Source organism: Trichechus manatus, unplaced genomic scaffold (assembly GCF_000243295.1).
Source record: "Trichechus manatus latirostris isolate Lorelei unplaced genomic scaffold, TriManLat1.0 scaffold00159, whole genome shotgun sequence".
Taxonomy (NCBI): domain Eukaryota; kingdom Metazoa; phylum Chordata; class Mammalia; order Sirenia; family Trichechidae; genus Trichechus; species Trichechus manatus.
Genome location: NW_004444095.1, coordinates 1,885,120 through 1,907,313, shown reverse-complemented (window position 1 = coordinate 1,907,313; position 22,194 = coordinate 1,885,120). Strand labels below are relative to the sequence as shown.

At 37.1% G+C, this 22,194-nt stretch overlaps 1 protein-coding gene across 1 annotated transcript in view; it reads left to right on the top strand.

Moving 5' to 3' along the window:
• The window catches only part of DMD (dystrophin), a 2,372,918-nt gene that overhangs the window by 1,432,700 nt on the left and 918,024 nt on the right, over positions 1–22,194 (top strand). The window lies entirely within an intron of this gene.

Sequence of the window (22,194 nt, the reverse complement as noted above, 5' to 3'; positions counted from 1 at the left end):
TTGGATTCCATTCCAAATGAGAGGTAAATGGAAGACCATTTGTATTTTCTAAGTGAAAGTGAAATGTTAAATATGTGTAAACAACTCCATATGATCCCTCCAACTTAATCTTGTTTTCTGATAAAAAAAACTTGTCCTAATCAAGTTGCATAAGAGGACTTCTATTGTATGCCTAAAGGATAAAGTATGTTGTGGTGATAAACAGAGCAACCAGGATGGACCAGATTATGGAGGATATTATATATCAAAGAACTTTTATCTTGGATGAGATAGAAAGGCATTGGAAGGTCTTTTAATTGATTTAGATTGGAATTCCAATAGGCCCCTCTAATTCAGGGTGAAATGAAGAAGGTGCAGCTGGCACTAGGACGACTCAAGTAACTTTTGTGGTATTTCAGATTAGTGATGATGAGTGTCTGAGCAGTGTAGAACTTGCAAAGATGTGACAGATTCAAGAAATATTCAACAGATGAAAGTTAGAAAACATATATTAGAATGTGTAAGTATGAACCTCAGGAGAAAGACAAGGGCTGGAGACGCCGAGCCATTTCTTTTTCTTTTTTCAGTGTAGACATGGTAGCAGTTCCCAGTCAACTAACTGCTTCTCAGTGAGGTCCCTTTCTCATGTCATTGCTTGCTAGCTGGTAAACAAAACAGTTCCCAGAGTACATATTAACCGCTAAATGCTGCTGTGGAATAGGGTTCAGGTATAGGGAAGCTGCTGTGGTGGGTGAGCACTGGTGGTGAAAGCACATGCTAATGAACAGAGATAATATGTACGAGCTCCCAAAACTATCACAAATCAGAATTCTCACCTTCTAGGTGGAAGACCCAGGTTCTATTCCAGGCCAATGCACCTCATGTGCAACCAACACCTGTCTGTCAGTGGAGGTCTGTGTGTTGCTATGATGCTGAACAGGTTTCAGCAAAGCTTCCAGACTAAGACAGATGAGGCAGAAAGGCCTGGTGATAGACTTCCAAATATCAGGCAATGAAAACCTTCTAGATCACAATAGTCCTGTTTCATTCCATTGTGCAAGAGTGCGTCGGGGTGGAGGGGTGGCGACTAGATGGCAGCTAACAACAACAGCAATATGAGCATATTTCAAGTGTGGACATAGCATTCAATGTAATGTAGATGGTCAAATCAGGGAGAGCTAGAGAGCCTGTGAATAGAACAAATAAAGACTAAGCAAAGTATGGTTTAGTAGGATTCCTCACATGGGGTGCTGTGAATGCACTCTCCCTTTAAGGTTATTGCTGTCTAAAGTTAGTCTATTGTCATTAGTCTCACCCAGACAGTGGCTGCACCAAGACCACACTGTTTGCTTAAACAGGGCAAATGACATTTTGTATTCTTTCCATGTTTCTTGTTGCTGAGGAAACTTGAATTGTCTACCTTCAAAGTCTATCCTGTGAGGCATATTTTATATTACAAGCACTCATTTCTAAAGTGCTTTTTATGTTAGAATCACAAGACTGAAAAAGGAACACAATATCCACAGGTCAGTAGACCCAACGTGCACAAAGGAAAATCCAAAGTCCTAGAGCCTGGGATAAAGGTGTGTTATCATTTTATTGATTCCTTTGCTTAGTTTAATATAATTAAACGATGCTCTAGGTATGTGTACCAGTCTAGTAGTCTCATGTTCTTTTTGACAATTCTTTTCTGTTTTACTAATTATGTATTGTCATAGGTTGGCCTAATACAAATCAAAAGTTAGCATAACATACTTTTTCCCATATAGGCTAATTTGAATAAAAATATTTTTATCTTTTCTCATTTTTCTACTATGATAAATGTTTTTTAAAAACCCTTTCTAAATTGCAAAGCACTGTACATGTATGAGCTTCTAATCTAATAATTTTTCACTTACTATTATGATGCTGAATGTATAACCATCTCCTCCTTTTCAGCAGGCCTGGTCTCTTATTTCACAGGAACCTTGTCCCAATTAATTATTCGCTCTCCTGCATGCACAGGAGCACAAGCATATCTTCATCCTTTCTTTACTGGCTTCCTATCCCTGATCACTAAACGTTTTTAGCCTCCAGATTAAAAAATAAATGCATAGCAAACATTCCTTTACAAAAGCGCTCCACTGTACTTGTCAGGCTTCTTAGCTGTGAATAACAGAATTCAGCTCTGGTTCATTTCAGCCAAAAGGGAATTTATGAGAAGGATACAGACCTGTACCCATTCCCAAATAGAAGGCTAGAAAACTAGGTCAGAAAATGTGCAGAAACCAAGGGAGAGGCTCAGCGCCTGGAATACAGTCTAAATAACACCCTGGGTCTGGAGGCTGCCATGGATTTCTCAACCACTGCAGACACTGGGGGCAGGGTGCCACTGACACTGGAAAGAATTCTAAATGGCCCTTTAGAATTAATTCTCTGTCACCCTTTTCAGATTCAAAAATGGAACTTCTTCCACAGATTCCACACTGATCTTGGTATTTTCTCCACATAAGCAGGGTGTTCAGATTCTCAGCAACTAAAGTTGACAAATGTCCCTTACTTCCCTCTCTAGTTATTATCCTCATTTGAATCTTTCTCTTCAGTCACAATTGCTTAAACTCAGATGTTCTTTATTATTTCACCTCCTTTTTTTTGTTTGTTTTTAGCCTCCATCACTGCTCTGAAACCATCCTTGCTAAGTGCACCAATAATCTCCTGCAATTAAATCCAGTGGATACATCTTTGTCCTATTGTAGACTACTTGGCATAATTGGGCACTTTCTTCTTAGTATTTTGTCCTACCTTGTATTTTGTGTCATGACTGTAATCTAAGTTTATTCCTACCCCTCTGCATACTTCCTTTCTCTTTTGATGGCGCTCCTTCTTTCACCTGCCCCTTGCATCCTGATGTTTCTCAAGGACCTGTCCTCAGCCCATTCCGATTCTCATTGTGTACAATTTGCCTGGTTTTATCCACAGCCACAGCCGTAGCTTTCACTGTATTAGTTAGAATCAGTTCAGGCAGATAAAAAAATGGTGTGTGTGTGTGTGTGTGTGTGTGTGTGTGTGTGTGTGGAGAGAGAGAGAGAGAGAGAAAGAGACTAAATCTACATAGAAATATCTCTCTCTCATGTAAAAAAGAATCTGCCAGTAGGTAGTCCAAGGCTGGCCCTATGAGTCAAGGGCCCAGGTTCCTACTAACTAAGAACTCTGCCATCCCTTTGTCTGGCCGTTATCCTCATGGTCCAAGATGACTGTTAGGCCTCCAGCCATCACATCTGCTTTTCAGGCTACAGGATGTAGGAAGGGGAGAAAAAGGAGGTGCCTCTACCCTTTTAAGGAGTCTTAATGGAAGGTCTACAGAACATGTTTGCTTATATCTCATTAACCAGAAATTATTTACACGGCTATACCAAGCTTCAGAGAACATTGGAAAATATAGACTCTGGGACTCCTGTTACAGAAAGGAAGGGAAGAACGGATAATTGTGTAGGCAGATAAGCAGATTAGACTTACGGATCCAGCTTCCTATGGAGCATTTCCTCTTTCATACTTGCAAAACCAAAAAAAAAATTGTTGTCGAGTCAATTCTGACTCATAGCGACCTCATAGGACAGAGTAGAACTGCCCCATAGGGTTTCCAAGGAGTGACTGGTGGATTCAAACTGCCAACCTTTTGGTTAGCAGCCAAGCTCTTAACCGCTGCACCACCAGAGCTCCTCATACTTGCAAGCCACCTCAAAATCAACATGTCCAAAGCAGAATTTATTCTAACCCTCTACAAAATCTACTGTGAGTGGCAACACTCTCTATTCACTTACCCAAGCTAGAAACTTGTAAGTTATAGAGCTAATATAAATGACACCAATTTTTGTGTGCTTACTCTATGAAAGGTATTTTGCTAACAGTTTTACCAACATTTCCTCACATAATCTTCACAATAACCCAGTTTTCAAGATCTTCAGTGTCTGTTATCTCACCTGATCCCCTGAGATGATAAGCAAAGCATGGCTGTATTCTTATGCCCATTTTATAAATTATTACACTGCAGCTCAAAAAGATGAAGACATTTGACCAAGACTGATGAAAGTTATAGAAGGATCCAGAACTGAAAGTTAGTCATTTTAACCCCAAATCTATGCTTTTTCCATCATGGTTATGCATGACCATAGTTACCCATGGGAACAAAACAGCTAATAAGGATGACAAAGACAAGACAAATTAACGAGTGTTCCCCACTCCCTTACTACCTTTCCCTCAGCCAATTAAAAGATCTAAGCCTGTGTCTTCTCATATTTTTGCTTCCTCCAATGTCTAAGGAGAACACTATCTTTAACCACCTATTTATTTATTTTCAATAATATGGAATTTAGAGAAAAAGTAAAGAGAGAAGAGTGGAGAAGACTGAGAGGCCAGAAAGGCAAAGTTGATCTCCACAATAAAGAGAAGAGAAGCCCTGAATATGGGTATGGTTTATGGAGAATTTTGGCAGTTAAAAATTTCTGAAGCAGTTGAGAGGTATGAAAGAAGTAAGGAGGATAGGAAATGGAATTTTTGGAATGTTCTGTAACATGCACTGGCTCCCTTTATTTTACTTGGACACAATCAACACTGATGGAAGTAGCAGTCAAGAAATCAAAGTATTGCATTGGGCAAATCTGCTGCAAAAGATCTCTTTAAAGTGTTAGAAACCAAAGATGTCACCTTGAGGACTAAAGTGCTGACAACCCAAGTCATGGTATTTTCATTTGCCTCCTATGCATGCAAAAGCTGGACAATGAATAAGGAAGACCGAAGAAGAATTAATTATGGCATTGATGAAGAATATGAATATACCATGGACTGCCAGAAGAACCAACAATTTTGTTTTGCAAGAAGTACACCAGAATGCTCCTTAGAAATGAGGATGCTGAGACTTTGTCTCATGTACTTTGGACATGTTATCAGGAGGGACCATTCCCTGCAAAAGGACATCGTGCTTGGTGTTATGGATTGAATCGTTTCCCCAAAAAATGTGTGTTAACTTGTTAGGCCAGGATTCCTAGTATTGTGTGATTGTCCACCATTTGGTGATCTGATTTTCCTATGTGTTGTAAATCCTATTTCTATGATGTTAATGAGGCAGGATTAGAAGCAGTTATGTTAATGAGGCAGGACTCAATCTACAAGATTAGGTTTTGTCTTAAATCAATCTCTTTTGAGGTATAAAAGAGAGAAGCAAGCAGAGAGACAGGGGGACCTCATATCACCAAGAAACCAGAGCCAGGAGAATAGCGCGTTCTTTGAACCCAGGGTCCCTGCGCTGAGAAGCTCCTTGACCAGGGAAGATTGATGACAAGGACCTTCCCCCAGAGCCAACAAAGAGAGAAAGCCTTCCCCTGAAGTTGGTATCCTGAATTCGGACTTCTAGCTTCCTAGACTGTGAGAGGGGCCCTGGTGATGCAGTGGTTAAGAGCTGAGCTGCTAACCAAAAGGTCAGCAGTTCGAATCCACCAGCTGTTCCTTAGAAACCCTGTGGGGCAGTTCTACTCTGTCCTGCGGGGTCGCTATGAGTCAGAATCAACTTGACAGCAACAGGTTTATTTTTAGACTGAGAGAGAATAATTTTCTGTTTGTTAAAGCCATCCACTTATAGTATTTCTGTTATAGCAGCACTAGATAACTAAGACACTTGGTAAAGTAGAAGGTAAGTGAAAAAAACGAAGACCCTCAATGAGATGAATCGACACAGTGGCTGCAACAATGGGCTTAAACATAGCAATGACTGTGAGGATGGCACAGGACTGGGCAGTGTTTTGTTCTGTTGTACATAGGGTCACTGTGAGCCTTAAACTGACTCGATGGCACCTAAAAAGAACAACAACAATTGATCAAGAAATGTGAATTAAGATTAAATTGTTTTTCAATGATATTTGGATGCTGGAATGGATTTCTGTGGATGTTAACAATGTGAAGAATATGGATCATGTTGGGCCCTGGATTTTATTAGAGTTACATTTGAAAACCAAATTCTAACTTTATGGACCAATGTAATGACTAAATAGGGATTTTTTGTTAATGATCAGAGTCTATCCATGACAAAAAAAGCTTGTTTCTCCTACTGATTTATGTGGTGTTTTCTTGCCAATTAACCTTCACTCTAGACAGTGGAAAATAAGACTAATTGGAATTGAGGCTCGCCAATTAAATAAACCTGCCAACTAAATTCTGGGTAATAATCACCTTTGTTCTCACTTGTGTTTATTGCCCTTGGAAGTAAATAGCATGGTGCTCTTGTGTCTATAGTGTTATTTAACTTTGTTTTTCTTTAACCTAGTTACTTAAATTATATAAGTCTCATTTTACTCATTTAAAAATAAAGATAATAATACATATCTCATCAAGTGGCTGTAAGTATTAGAAATAATGTAAGTAAATTGGCTAATCATGTGCTGAGCACATGAGTAGGAGCTTAGAAATTGGTCTCTGGGAACCGAACACCTGGGATGGCGAAAACTGTAGCTCAACAAATCCTCTCCCCAAAAAACAACAATAAAACTGAACACACTGGACAAAACATGTTATGAATCTGGAAATCTACCAAAGGCATACACCAAATTAAAAAGTGATCATCCATGAAAAGCTACTGAACTTTGATTAAGAACACTGGGAGTCTGGAATGTTCTTGCCTAGGACTGTGCCTACTCCCCACCCCCAGTGTGATCAGCATAGCAGTTCTATCAGGGTTTGGCAAGCCCTGAAAACCAATAGCTTCACTGCCAGAGAGACTGACTTGATTTGCAGCCAAACATGGAAAACCCCATGTTCAGACACATAGTCTGTAACAGTAGGGACCTTGGTGGCAAATAAATGGGGCTGACTAGAAGCTTACCTGGTCTGAAGTTGCAGTCTTGTTTAGGACAAGTAACTGACAGACTAGCCAGAAATTTAACAGGTGTATCTGAGAAATGAGACAGCCATAAAGGACACTTTAAACACAAAGCAAGAAGAAGGAAGAAAATAGTCAAAATTAGAGCAAAAATCAAGAAAATAGAAAACAAACAAAAGAAAATAGAGAAAAAGAATGAAACAAAAAGTTAGACTTTGAAAACGTTTTTTAAACGGCAAAACTTCAGCTAGACTGACCAAGGAAAAAACAAAAAAGACAAAAGTTACCAAAATCATTAAGGAAACCCAAAAGAAATTAGAAAGACTGTAAGGAGACCCTATGAACAAACTTTATGCCAACAATTTCTCCAAATTATGTGAAATGAACAAATGGCTGGAAAGACATAAATTACCTAAATGAATTCAAGGAAAAATTAAACATCTGAATATGCATAATACAAGTGAAAAATTGAATTAGTAATTAAAAATCATCCAACAAAGAAAAGCCCAGGTCTAGATGGCTTTGTGTTGTTAGGTTCCATTGTGTCAATTTTGATTCATAGTGCAACCCCAAGTGACAGAGCAGAACTGCCCCATAGGGTTTCCTAGGCTGTAATCTTTACATGAGGGGATCATCCTGGTCTTTCTCCCTCAGAGCCTCTGGGTGGGTTCAGACTGCTAATTAAGCACTTAATCGTTGCACCACCATTGCTGCTTTCTAGATGTCCTGACTTGGGAATTATTTCAAATATTTAAAGAAAAAAAGAATGCCAATCCTTCACAAACTAATTCAGAAAAAAAGAGATGAGAAAACACTTTCCAACCCATTCTATAAGACAAGTACTACTCTAATACTACAGTTATTCAAAGATATAACAATGAAATATATCTACAGACCAATATCCCTCATGAACATAGACACAAAAATCCTTAACAAAATGTTAGCAAAATGGATCCAAAACATATAAAAATTATTATACACCACAGCCAAGTGAGATTTATCTCAGGAATGCAAGGTTGGTTTCTCATCCAAAAATGAATTACTGTAACACACCATATTAATTGAAAAGGGACATAATTAATAGAACAATTCCATTCACAATTGCATAAAAAGGAATAAAATACTTAGAAATAAATTTAACAAAAGAAAAGTGTAAAAAATGTAGTCTGAATATTATAAAACTGCTGATGAGTTCATTTTTATATACTGGAAAAAGGAAATAATCAGTTGTTTCAGGGATTACTGGACACTGGCTCTGAACTGACACTAATCCCAGCAGACCCAAAATGTCACTGTGGTCCAACAGTCAGAGTAGGACCATATGGAGATCAGGTGATCAATGGATTTTTAGCTCAGATCCATCTCACAGCAGATACCCAAACCCATTCTATAGTGATTTCCTCAGTTCCAGAATGAATAATTGGGGAAGACATACTCAGAAACTGGCAGAATCCCCACACTGGTTCCCTGACAGGTGGAGTCAGGGCTATTATTGTAGGAAAGACCAAGTGGAAGCCACTAGAACTGCTTCTACCTAGGAAAATAGTAAACCAAAAGCAATACCATATTTCCAGAGGAATTGCAAAGATTTGTGCCACCATTAAGGACTGACAGGATGCAGGGGTGGTGATTCCCAGCACATCCCCATTCAACTTACTTATTTGGCCTGTGCGGAAAACACATGGATCTTGGAGAATGACAATGCATTATCATGAACTTTCTCATACATAAAGATTAACTCAAAATGGATCATAGGCTTAAATGTAAGAGCCAAACAATAAAATTTCTCAAGAAAATAAGGAGAAAATCTTTGTGGCCATGGGTTAGGAATAGAGTTCTTAATATGACACCTAAAGCACCATATATAAAAGAAAGGGGAGGGGGGGAAGATAAATTGGATTTCATCAAAATTAAAAACTTCCGTGCTTCAAAAGAAGCCAATAAGAAAGTGAAAAGTCAAGCCACAGACTGGGAAAAGATATTTGCAAATTACATATCTGATAAATGACTTGTATCCAGAATATATAAAGAGCCCTTACAAGTCAATATTAAGAACACAAATCTCCAAAAATGGGCAAGAGATTTGAATATACATTTCACCAAAGAAGATATAAAAGTGGCTAATAAGCACATGCAAAAATGCTATGCTTATCATCGTTAGTAATTAGGGGAATGCAAACAAAAACCACAATGAGATGCCATTTCATAAGACAGACAATTCAAATGTTGATGAGAATGTAGAGAAACTGGAGCCCTCTTAAAATGCCAGTGTGCAGCCGCTTTTAAAAAGTTTGGTGGTTTCTTAAAAAGTTAAAAAAAAATATGACGCAGCAATTCTATTCCTAGGTATCTATCCAAGAGAAATGAAAACAAGTGATAGCATTATATATAATAGACAAAATTGAAAATAATCCAAATGTCTGTCAGTTGTTGAATTTATAAACAAAATATGGTATATCCATACAATAGATTACTAGTCGTCAATACAAAATGAATGAACAATTGATACATGCTACAATATGGATGAACCTCAAAGACATTATGCTAAGTTATAGAAGATAGATGCACAAAACTGTATACAATATAATGACATTTATATGAATGTCCAGAAAAGGCAAATCCATAGAGATAGAAAACTGATTAGTGGATTCCTAAAGCTGGAATGAGAGTAGGGATTGACTGCAAACAGGCATGGGGGGACTTGTTGGGGTGATGGGAATGTTTTCAAACTGTGTTGTGGTGATGGCTGCACAACTCTATAAATTTACTAAAAATATTGAATTATATACCTACCATATATGAATTTTATGGTATGTAAATTATACCTCAATGAAGCTGTTAAAAAAAAACAGCAAGTGGTAGATACTGGGGAAGTATGGATGAAATAAACTTGGCAATATATTGATAATTGAAGCTGAATGATCGATAATGGGAACTCACTATACTTCTTATACTTTTGTGCATGTTTAAATTTTTTCAGAATAAAACTTTATTTTTTTCTTCTGTCTGTTCCTCATTATTCTGTGTAATTGAAGTATAGTTGTTCTTGCTATACCTCCCTGAAAATTGTATGGCACAGATTTTATATAACCGAAAAAAACTAAACCCATTGCCGTTGAGCCGATTCGTATTTGTTACCAAATAGCCTTTTATTTTGCTCATTTTTCTATTATCCTTGGCCTTTTCAGTCATATAGTAAAGAAGTGATGTGACAGGTTCTTAGAAACCATCAATTCTCTCTGGAAAATGGGAATAGAACCCTCTCCTGTATTTAGCAGGAAGGTAATGGTGGTCTACTCCCAGTGGAAAGAGGAAAATTCCCTTCAATCTTCATAAATCTACAGAGGAATTTTCTCCTCAATGCTATGACGGCCTGCTTTCTGTCCTATCAATCTTGCGAATCAGGAAACATATATTTCAGTTCACAATGCCTTGACTCCTTAGGATTTTTTTTTTTTTTGATTCTTGGAAGATATCATTTCAATTTTACTATTTTTAAATGTGTGCTCAGCTAAGTGAAGTAGTCTACTTTATGAGTCAAGTCAATCTTGGGTAATCTGTTAGGTAGACTTCCTACTCTGTACCCTGTACCCAATGTTTAATGCATTTAATCATTGATGTGGAAGGTAGACCAAATAATGCATTAATGAAGTTCATGCCAGATCAAATTTTAATACTCAGAGATAATTCAGTAAAAGATATAAACCCAACTGATTTAATGAAGTGCTTTTATTATATATCCTTGATGACTAATAAATGCATTGTTTAAAACATGAACATAAACATCATCATGCTATACTTTTGCTTATAAACTTCCAGTGATTCCCTGGCACTACACAGGAAGTGTATCAACCTTGGCAGGCATGTAGGACTCTCCATAACCTGACCCAAACCTACTTTTCTAGTACTCTCTCTTGCCAATCCCCCTCCACAATCCCTTCACTATGAAAGGCCATGAACTTCTACCCCTCCGTAACTTTGTCCATGTTGCTCCCCTTTCTAGAATGCTTACCCCTGTTCTGTTTTTTTGCTGTTCTTTATTATTATTATTATTGTACTTTAGATGAAGGTTTGCAGAACAAACTAGCTTCTCATTAAATAGTTAGTACACATATTGTTTTACGACATTGGTTAACAACCCCACGACATGTCAACACTCTTTCTCGACCTTGGTTCCCTATTACCAGCTTTCCTGTCCCCTCCTGCCTTCTAGTCCTTGCCTCTGGGCTGGTGTGCTCCTTTGGTCTCGTTTTGTTTTATGAGCCTGTCTAATCTTTGGCTGAAGGGTGAACCTCAGGAGTGACTTCAATACTGAGCTAAAAGGTGTCTGGGGGCCATACTTGCGGGGTTTCTCCAGTCTCTGTCAGACCAGTAAGTCTGGTCTTTTTTGTGAGTTAGAATTTTGTTCTACATTTTTCTCCAGCTCTGTCTGGGACCCTCTGTTGTGATCCCTGTCAGAGCAGTCAGTGGTGGTAGCTGGGCACCATCTAGTTGTGCTGGACTCAGTCTGGTGCAGGCCTTAGTAATTGTGGTCCATTAGTCCTTTGGACTAATCTTTCCCTTGTATCTTTAGTTTTCTTCATTCTCCCTTGCTCCTGAAGGTTACCCTTGTTCTTCACCTAGTGATCTTTTTCCCTCCTTACAGGTCCTTATTTCTCCCTTTGATTTCCTGGGACCCTTAGTAAATGGTTTTCCATTGCACTTGAAATAACATCCAGATTTTTTGCCATGGCTTCCTGGCCCTTGCTCATCGCTCTGGCCTCATCTCCTGCGACCCACCACCTTGTTCATTACACTTTAGCTACACTTGTCTATTTTCAATTCCTCTAAATTTCTAAGTGTTTTTCTGCCTTGAAAGAGGCTGATTTTTCTGTATGGAAGCTTTTCCCCCAGGCTTCTTCTAACCAATGTTTACATATTTCTCAGTCACTTAATCAATGTCACTTACTCAGAGAGACTCACGCTTACAATCACCATCCTCTCCACAGTCTAAATAAGGTCCCATTGCTCTTTCCCTTATGAACAAGTTACATTCTGAACAACTATTTATAAGTACATTTGTTCCTTGACCATCTGCCTCCACATCAGATACCAGTAAATGATCAGTTAGGTCTTCTGAGACAATGCTAAATGTTGAGGGACTTGGATTATTATTACTATGATGATGGTGACAATTATTATTATTCATATTTCGTTTCTATGTTTTCCCAGCACTTTCAACAATTCATCTCTGCTTTTACACCCATCACATACAATGAGGTTAAAAATATTTACAAAATACTTCAAAAATACACATAGAGGAAACACATCTTAGTCTACAGCAAAACAAGATATCCAAAACTAAAATAACCATGTCTGACCATGGACACCATTTCCATGTGGGAAGGGGAATTTAATTCATGTCTGCCTTTGGGTGCAACATATCTATGAAAGTTCATAAGTAAAAAGTTCATAAATAAATAAATACTGTACCATAACACCCATAACTTTTCTTCATGCACTTATTATGATTTGTCTTAATGTATTGTTTTGTGTGGTTAATGGTTTAATATTTATAACTCCCATCATACTGTAAGTTTCATATGGATAAAGACAATGTCTGTGTTGTTCACCCCTGAATATCCAGCACCTAGCACAGTGCCTGACACTTAGTAGATGCGTAATAAATATTTGCTAAATACATACCTGCACTTCAGTGCTTATCACATTTTAAAGTAAACCATTTATGTACATGTCTGTGTCTCCTACTAGCCTATGAACATTTGGTAACTACCCTATCTCGTAGCACAATCAGTCCCTGGTACATTATGGACACTTAAATATTTGTTGATAAAAAACATAAAATTGATGACAGACCAACTTGCTTCAGTGCATTATACTCTCCAGGTGAGCAGTGTATATATCTTTTGAAGATGCCCTACTTAGCCTAGTATGTCACATAGAGTCACAGTAGATATTTAGGCAGTTCATTAACTCTAAAAGTTGGCCCTCATGGTGCTTGGCCTACATTACTCACCTTCCTCTGTCTCTTATAAATTCGTTGGCTAATTTCCAGACACCGAGTAGAATGTTTGGCGGCCATGGAATTCTTCATACCTAATGGATTGTTTTAATTTTCATTTCATATTGGATTATTTACTTGTCTGAGGTCTTCTTTATGATTCTGAATTCTTGATATGAATGATAAACTGTCATTATTTAAGCCCAGTGACAAAAACATATTTCTTTTCTCAGGAAAATTCTCTCTTCAATTATCCTATGTGGTAATAAATCTTGGATAGTCAGCTTTTTACAGCAATGGTTTTCAAAGATTTTGGCCTTGGGACCACTTTACACTCTTACAAATTATTGAAGACTCCAAAGAGCTTTTGTTCATGTGGGTTGCCATATCAGACGTTAGAACAGAAAATTTAAAATATTTATTTATTAATTCATTTAAATGTAACAGTAGACCCACTCCATGTTCATTTAGCACATGTTTTATGAGAAATAACTATATTTTACACAACGAAAAATATTTAGTGAGAATTGTAGCATCGTTTAGATTTTTTTCCACATTTCTTTAATGTTTAGCTTAAGAAAGTTGATTCTTATATCTGCTTCTGCATTCAGTGTGTTTTAATATCACATTGAATGGAAAACTCATAAGATAATGGGAGGCAAAAAGGCAAATAGCTTCGTAGTATTATTATGAAAATAGTTTTGACCTCACAGATCCCTTGAAAGGGTCTCAAGGACTCCACAGGGTCCCCAGGCCGCACTTGGAGAACTGCAGTGTGAGGGAATATAACTATTCTTGTACCTCCTGTGGCTATGTTCTTGTAAAGTATAATAACCTGTATTTCTGAAGAACTTACCTGTGGTTGTGTGCAGATTTTAAATAAACGAAATGGAAATACCCTTCGCCCTTCTCCAGGATGAAAGGAATAAGCAAAATGTTCCCTTTCTCTCTCCTTGAAGGAACTTTGGTTTTCCTTCTCTATATGAGGTATTTATATTCCACTAGAAATGTACATAGTGCAAGACAATAGATGATGTTTTGCTAAGGATGGAAATTACAACTACCCTTAGGGAATCAAAGTATAAGCACAGTAATAAAAATCACCAAAAACTCCACGGAACAAAGAGTATGTAATAAAAAAGAGATGTGAAACTATGAAAAAAAATGTGACAAAGTTGGTTTTGGACTAGGAAAAAAGAGAAAAATAAGAAACTTGAATAACAGTAAAATCAACGAAGAGGAAAAGAAAGGAGAGGCATGAGTCTACTTAGTTACAAAGAATTTATTAAGTATTTTCCATGTTTGATTCTAAGATAAGTAAACATAGTTTCTCCTACTGGCACACTTTAGTAGATTTAAACAGAACAAATGTTTCTAATTAGATGTAATATCTGCTTTTCCTATTAGCTGCACTCATGTAGTATCCTGTGAAATACTAATTCTCTAAGATGTTAATAATTGTTTTGAGGGGCGGGGGAGGTTTAATGGTCATATACATTTTCATATAACTGGGTTAAAACGATGATACAGATTGTCTTACATCAGTATCCCCATACCTTTAATTTCCTTGTGTGTGTCTGAAAAGGATTTAGAATATAATAGGTGTTGATAAACATTATCTGTAAAGTGACAGATAGTAACTGTTTTAGGCTTTGTGGGCCATCCAGTCTTTGTTGCAACTACTCAACTCAGAGGTTGTAGCAAGGAAGCAGTCATAGACAATATGTAAGTAAAAGAGTGTGGCTGTGTTCCAATAAAACTTTATTTATAAAAATAGACGACTGTCCAAATAGAACAGAACCCTAATACTGATGGGCAGGATTTGGTTCATGGACCTAAGCTTGCCAACCCTAGTAGATAGCTTTTCCCAACTGAATTTATTTTTTACTACAGAATCGTACTCTTCCCAATATGCACACATTTGGTTTTTCATGGAAAATCTCCCAAGACTAATGTGAGTAATGTTATTCCTCTCAGATATACAGTTAAGATGGTGGTGCTTTGAGACTTTGAATTTAAGAATTACACAACTACTAAGTGCTAGGAACTGAAAATAGAGCATGATCACAATAGACAGGGTCTCTGCCCTCATGGTGTTTGCAATATATTGAGAGACACAGGAAATTATAATATACCCTGTGACAGACAAATTATGAAGAGCAATGGGACTATATAGGGGCCCTGGTGGTGCAGTGGTTAAGTGTTCAGTTGTGAACCAAAAGGTCAGCAGTTCAAATCTACCAGCAGCTCTTTAGAAACCCTATGGGGCAGTTCTACTCTGTCCCATAGGGTCGCTATGAGTTAGAATTGACTCAACAGCAACAGGTTGTTTTTGTTTTTTTATGGGGCTATATAACAGGGTCTATAGCCTAGACTTGGTTGGAAGGGGGGTTAATTAATCAAGGAAGGCTTCATGAAGGAAACAATATATAACCTGAGATTGGAAGGATAACTAGGAGCTACCAATAACAAAATGTGGAGAAGGATATCCCAGGTAAAGGGAGCAGAGTGTGCTAAGTCCTGATATGGACATAGTACTGGATTTTAATGAAGAGTAAGTAATTCAGGGGATTGTAGAATGCAAAGAGATATGATGGAAATAAACTAAAGATGATAAACAGCTTTTTGACCCATGTTAAAGAGGTTAGATTTTATCCCATTGGCCATAGGGAGTTATTGAAGATGTGAGGACATGACTGGGCATATAGTAGAAAGATCATTCATTCTGAAGTGTTGAGAATGAATAAGAAGGAGACAAGGTGGAAGGCAGAAACTAATTAGGAAGCAGCCTCAGTAATCATGCAGAGAGGATGGGAGAAGAAGAGTAGTGGCAATGGGGATGGAGAGAAGTGAACAGATTCAAGAGATGCCTCAGGTAAGAACATGTTTATTGATAGACTCGGGGGTGAGGGGGATGGAAGAATCAAGGATGGCTCTAGGATCTCTAGTCTGAGAAACTGAAGGCTGGTGGAGCGGCAGTCATGGGTAAGAAGATGATAGTGTTTTGAATGTCTGGGCAGGGCAATATCTAGCTGTGATGGAAAGCAGAAAAACTGTATGAGGTCGTATACTCTTTATTGCATCTTCCACCAGATGGTAACAGCTTTTTGATAGGTTTAACTGACAGATACATCACTCTCCCTCTGACAGATACAGGTCCAAAGCATCTTCAGTGTTTTCAGAAGTCTATGCAAGCACCTGCGTAGACAGAACTCAAAAAAAATCTGGAGAAAGTTCTGGGGTTTAGTTAGGCACCTGGAACTAATAGAGCAAACTTGGAGGATGGAGTTCAATCTGGGATCCCCAAAAAGATTATTCTAGAATTTCTTTTTATCTGAGGACTGAATTTGATAGGAAATGTTGTTGTTACCTGCTGTTGAGTTTGCTTCAGCTCATGATGACCCCATGTACAACAGAATAAAATATTGCCCCATCCTGCACCATCTTCATGATTGTTGGTATGCTTGAGTCTATTGTTGCAGCCACTGTGTATTTTGAGTATCTTACAACCTAGGGGACCCATCTTCCAGCACTACATCAGACAATATTACGTTATGATCCATAGCGTTTCATTGGCTAATTTTGAAGTAGACCACCAGGCCTTTCTTCTTAGTCTTTCTTATTCAGGAAGCACCACTGAAACCTGTCCACCATGGGTGACCCTGGTAGTATTTGAAATACCTGTGACCTAGTTTCCAGCATCATATTAACTCACAAGCCACCAGAGTATGACAATCTGACAGATAGGTGGTAGTGACAGGAAACAAGGAATATGAATTATGAAGGCCTTGGAATTCTAGGCCGAATCCCTTAAGATTAGATTTTCTTACCTTATTTTCTGCTACTCTCCCCTTCTCTCATTAAATTCCAAACACTTAGTTCACTTCATTGCTGTTTGTTGTTGTTTCGTGTTTTTTTAACATTCTGACCACGATCCTACCTCAGGACCTTGACACTTTCTGTATCCTCTACTTAGAATACTCTTCTTTGTGGGGATATATGCCATTTAAACATGGCTGCACTATTGACAACTGCATCCCCCACAGGCGTCTATGCTGTATACGACATGTTGGAGACTTGTCAGCGATGAGAAAGAGATTAGGCATGACTTGTTTTCCCAAACCTATTGTCCTGTTACTGATTGGCTTGTTTACCTGAATTCCTTCTCCCTTGCCCAAAACTTATTGTTACTCACCCAAAGCCCATTGTTCTGTTATTTGTTTTACTGCTTACTGTATTTACTATAAAATAAACTCCTGGGACTGAAGCCAGGGTTCAACTCCTCAGAGTGACCCTCCTGACCCCACTTCTCTGTAAGAGTTGTGGCATTGGTTATTGTCTCCACCGCCCCGACAACCGTCGCAGCTGCGACACTTCTTCCTGATATTTGTATAACTTACTCCCTCACCTCCCTCATTTCTTTATTACCTAAAATTCATTGAAGCTGCTATAACAAATACGAAAATCTTAGTGGCTTAACACTTCTCACTCATATAAAATTCAAAATGGTTGTTTCTGGTCAACAAGAAACTTCCCTCCAAATGGTCGATCCGGGACCCAGGCTACTTTCATCTCGTGACTCCAGCATATTTAACATGTGACTTTCAAAGTCACTGTGGTTTTGTACATTAGAAAGAGAAAGAGCAAGGAGTATCACTTGTGTGCAGGCAGGGTGAAGGGGTTATGAGCCAAGCCTAGAAGTAGTGAGCATCACTTTTACTCACATTACATTGGCGAGAATGCAGTCATATAACCATACCCATGTGGGGTCACCATGAGTCAGAATCCACTCCACAGCATCTAAAAACAACTGTAAGGGAGACTGAGAAATGACAGCTAACTGCTACTTAAAAAAAAGACTCCAGTTATTCAATGAGCAGCTAGCTAGTCCCTACCATGAAGATTTTACTCAAATGCTTCTTTCTCAATGAGGCCTTCTGTGATCTCGCTCTATAAAATTACAACCACTCCCCTCCTATACTCAATATTCTCTACCTTTATCTCTATTCCTTGCTTCATTTTTCTCTCTGCAGCCCTTATCACTATGTCACTTTCTATATATTTTATTTCTTTATCTTGTCTATTGTCTGCCTGCCTCCAACAGAATGTAAGCTCCATGAGGGCAAGGCTTGTTGCCTATATTAACTGCCATATCACTGGAGATTGGAACAGTTACTGCACTTAGTAAACATTCAGGAGATGTTTGTTGCATTGTAATCACACATATGCTACACCTCGAAATCTCATCTGGTGACACGTTTACCCACAGATTGACATAAAGACTCTATTGTGTTTCCCTAGCAATATTTGTCAGAGAATTTTCCAGAGGAGAGCGATAGAGCTGTCAGATGGCTTATCAAAAAGCTCAATTTCAAATGGCCCCCCTGTGTACTTGTACGTGTATTATAAATATTTTTATGTATATAAACATGTGGGCTTAGGCAAAATTCTGAGATAGAAAAAGCAAGATTAGTATCCAAATTCTCCCTTTTTTGTACTTCTTATTTTCTTTAGCATTTATTGAATGCTGACTATTAATTAATGAAGTACTTGTCTAAAACTGGGGTTTCTGCGAGCAAATTTAATCCTCACAACCACAGTATGAAGTAATTATCGTCCCAATTTTAAGACAAAGAAACTGAGGCTTATAGAGAAAAAAAAAGAGTCCCAAGTTGCCCAAGTTCACAAGAGTTCAAGTTGCCCAACTTCACTACTTAGCTAATAAATGGCAGGGATTATATTTGGACTTCTTTTCCTCTCAGTAACTCTCTCTGCTAACCTTCATTCTTTTCCTTTTCATTCTCCACATCTGACCTCACATAGCTAATTATTTCCTTAATATTGAGGCATAAATGACTGAGAAGTTTTGATGTGTTATCCTGCTCAGGAGTATTTCATTTTAACAAGGCACGAACTTTAGGCAAAATGAATTAATGTCTAACTGTTTGACATCAAGCACTGGTCAGCTATGGGAGGCATGTTGATTTAAAAAGCCTGGGTTCTGATTCTGATGCTGTCCTGTACAGGGTGTTAGCTGAGGAAGTTACTATGTGTGCCTAAATATGAGTGTTGTTTTCTTTTTTTCTCTAGAAAACATCACCTTATATCCAAATCCTTCTAGAGTTTGTCAGATTACAAGACACTCACTTATTTTACTTTTCTCAAAACAATAGTACTGACTACGAAAGATATATTGACTAGAATTTCAGTTGATGCTTATTTTGGTTGCTTATAGAGATCACCTGATAGAGGAGCAAAATGCAGAACAAAACAAAACAAAAAACTGGAAGAAAACAAGTTTAGCATTGTACGGTGGTTAACTTTGGTGATATGATGTCACAATTTTAAGTGTTGAATGTTATTGTAAGCAAGCTCAGGAAAGATCCATTTTAAAAGCAATTCAGCAAGTGGTCGCATAGTGTAGCTTATGGACATATGGTACAGTAAAACAAAAAAATTGTCTTTACATAATATAAAACTGTCTTATACAATGACTGTGGCATGGAATAAAATTTCCAATGAAATATTATACATGGATTCATCAATACTGTACCTGGGTACAAGGTACAGTGTCCATGAGTACAAGTAAAGATGATGCTATTGTTAGATGACTCAAAAAATGAACCCATCAGGTTGACAACTCTAATATTGAAGCTCCATGTGAAGAACTGGAACAAAATTGTTGCATACATGAGTAAGAAAATGTGATATTTTTAATTAATATAATAGTTTGTATTATATAAAATTTTTCATTAATATGTGCAATCAAATTAATCAGTACTATACATAGATAAACGATGATTCTATCTACATTCCTAAAAGTTTATAGGTTAAGCCCAAGCCAAGCCAAGCCCATTGTCGTTAAGTCAATTCCAACTCATAGAGACCCTATAGGATAGAGTAGAACTGTTCCATAGGGTTTCCAAGAAGCAGCTGGTGGATTCAAACTGCGACCTTTTGGTTAGCAGCCTTAATGCTTAACCACTGCACCACCAAGGCTCCATATTTGGATATATATGGTATTTAAAACTCCTTAGATTCAATTTCTTCATTGAGGACATTAAGAAAGCAACACGGAGGATGAATTCAGTATTAAAAGAAATGCAAATGTGAAAATATCTAGCACTTCATCTGGAATACTTGGTAGATCACTCCTTAAATCATGCCATGTGACTTGGCAGTCTTTTTCTGTTACCATAAGAGCAATCCCACAGAAAATGTTCATTAAGAGTCATTGTTAAATTCCTTGAGTTTAGAGACACATTGGTAACTCTTCCTTTCTGACTATGCAAATTTCCCACCATCATGATATGTGCTTCCTTCAATTGTGTTAAGAGCATTCATAATATAAACGGTAACAGAGTCAATATTTCAAACAGAAGCATTCTTTTCAAAAAATACCTAAATGTATTGAAATGCGTCTAAAAGTAAAATATTTAGCACTTAATTGCAGATGGGTAATGTTAAATACCCCATTCATTATTATTACTACCACATGCCTGAATAAATCCTACCATAAGCGTTAAGCAAGTAGGTAAACAAAGAAATAACACTTCATGTAAAGAATGCCAATATAAAACACGGTTAAACTTTTCTGTCAAGAGACAAGCCTGGAAATGCTAACTGCGTTCCTTTGTTTTTCTGCAATCATCTGAATACATAAATTCAAATTGCAGCTTTTAAAACTTCAAATCGTGGCTTTTGAAATTTCAGAAAACACATGCGCTTCGAAAAGCAGATTATAACAAGGTCCCAGTGGGATATTGGCACCATGTTATTTTTTATATTTCAAAGTATAAAAAACAAATTTCGACAAGAAATGACTGCCAAGTGTTTTCATATTTTAAAAGAAGATGCTGTACTTTTAATAAAAAATTAAATCATCAGAAAAAGTTTCACAAACACTATGTGACAAGAAATATTATGGCAAATGGCTTAGCCAAAGCATTTACTTTTTAAATGATGATTTAGTATATCTGGGAGTTCTTAAGAGTTTTCCAAATTAGTATTCGGTTAATATCCATAAAATCATATGCAAGTCTCTGCCTTTCAAACTGATGCTGAAGGTTAATTATAAAACGCACTTAATTATTTATAGTGCACAGATGAGTCCCAGATACTCTCACTGTCCAAATACACTATAAACATAGACAATTTAGCAGACTTATATTGGGAAGACAATAATTCTCCACAAACTCATTTATTAATTTAATGAAATCCAAATCCCCAGTGAGATTTATTTTGTAACTTGACTAAATGATTCTCATATTACATAAGTACGTAAGAACTTAGACGAACTCAGGTGGAGGAGAGAAGGCTTAACCCACCAGAAATTAAAACCTATTTTAAAGCTGCATTGATTGAAGTAGTGCGTTTCTGTCACAAAAATCTGCAGTAGATAAGCAAAGAGAACCCTAATACTTCGAAAAACATGAAATACAGTGAAGAAAGTACCACACATTGATAGAGAAGAGATTTTATTGGGGGAAAATATCAATTTACCAAAAGCCCTTCAAAGTCAGAAATTTAAGTCTTTAGTAAATTTAAAATGGATTAAACATTTATTTTTTGAAATGTTAGTATAAAAATCCAGAATAAAGTAAAGGTGAGTAGCTAAACAATTGTAAGTGGACACAATTTTAAGAATAATATCAATGAAAGAAATAACGTAGACAAAACTGATAACTTTTGATTTTGAAACAAACAAAAACAACACTAAAAGGCTAAATGGAAGCTTGACAAATTATTCCCAATAAATATATTTTTAAATAATGTGAGAAGAGCTCTTACAAATAAATAAGAAAACCTTGAAGAAAAATAGGCAACAGATATAGCAGACAATAGTAGAAACATACATGACAAACACACACACACACACACAACAACACATTTTCAACTTTCCTATTAATGCAGAAAATAATGTGAAACACTTATGGCGAACTGTTTTTCTTCTATCAAATATATGATTTGTAATGGTCAGTAGTGGTAAAAGTGTGGTGAGACAAGTATTTTATAACTGTTGCTGGGAATTTATGTGTTCTTATTACTAGTATTGCAAAGATAATTAGCAATGTGTATCTAAATCCTTAATATTCTTATTGTTAACTTCTTTTCCATCTTCTAAGGACATTATCAGATATATGAACCAAAATACATAAACAAATGTGTTTACGACAGAGTTATTTATGATATTGAACAATTGGGAACAAACTAAACGCTTAATAACAGATGAATGGTGAAATACGGTGTACCCAATACATAAGAAAACCTTTATGGATAAGTGAATAACATTTTTTATAACTAAAAACTTCCACTAATGCAACATGGAGTCCCTAAGCGGCATTAATGGTTAAGCGTTAACCTACAG